At 62.8% G+C, this 1,006-nt stretch overlaps 1 protein-coding gene across 1 annotated transcript in view; it reads left to right on the forward strand.

The window, feature by feature from the left end:
* FRMD1 (FERM domain containing 1) overlaps positions 1–1,006 on the forward strand; it is a 12,779-nt gene that overhangs the window by 9,990 nt on the left and 1,783 nt on the right. The gene's annotated exons all lie outside the window — the stretch shown is intronic.

The raw sequence follows: 1,006 nt of genomic DNA on the forward strand, positions 1-1,006 counted from the left end.
CCCTGCAACCACGGCAGGTGGCTGCCCCTGCCCCCCTGCAGCCGGTCCCTTGTAGGGAGCCGGGCCCGGCCATCACCCCTCGTTAAAGACCCCACCGCGGGAAGGCGTTCCACCAGCTTTCTCTCTTGCTGCCCCCAGGGTTAGCAGAAGTCACGTGAGGGGAGGCCACTGATCATACTCCGCCACTTGTGGGAGTCCCGGGACCAACAGCCCACCCAGCTTAGCATGGTCCTGGTCCTCAGAGATGCTTCCCCAGTAGGTCTGGGAGTGGGGGGCCCTGAAGGGGTCACCCCAGGAAGGTTACACAGACTCTGCCAGTCCCTGGGTGTCTGTAGCACCTTGGAGAGTGGACGTGATGAGTGCAAGGGCCCCGCCACCTGGGTCCACCTAGAGTCACCCAAGGTTAGGCAGGGCACCCAGCACCACCCAAGGCCACCCAGAGTCACTCAGGTCCCTAGGGTCACCCAGCATCATTCAGGATCACCCAGTGATCACTCAGTGTCACACCCAGGGTCACACAGTGGGTTTGCGTCAAGCCGCCCTGTCCACTTCACCTTCTGAGGGTCTGGTCCTCCGGTAAAGGACAGACTGGCCCCATCCCTGAGGTGTTGTCCGAGCGTGTGGTCTGTGACCCAGCATGAGCAGTAATGTTAGTAATAGTAACGTGGCATCTTCCTGGATGTCAGAGCTTGGACAACCTCAGCAGCCAGTGTGGAAGGACGGGCAGCGGGAACTGGCAGGCGGGCATGGGGGTGGGGGGGCTCCTGGGGAACCATCTGAGGGGAGGAGCCCAGGTCGCCCACAGAAACCATCGTTTCCTAAAGGTGCTCTGACCCCTCGCATGGGGAACACGTGTGATAGTCTTTGGGGTTGCAGGTGACCTGCAGGCAGGGGTCCGAGGTCACAGACTGCCGCTCTGCAACCCCAGGCCTGGGGGTGGGCGGTGTGTGAGCCACAGACGTGCCCAGCCTGGTCTCCGAGGTGGGTCCTGGGGGAGGCCCCCCTC

This window comes from Bison bison, unplaced genomic scaffold (assembly GCF_000754665.1).
Source record: "Bison bison bison isolate TAMUID 2011002044 unplaced genomic scaffold, Bison_UMD1.0 scf7180017855360, whole genome shotgun sequence".
NCBI lineage: Eukaryota > Metazoa > Chordata > Mammalia > Artiodactyla > Bovidae > Bison > Bison bison.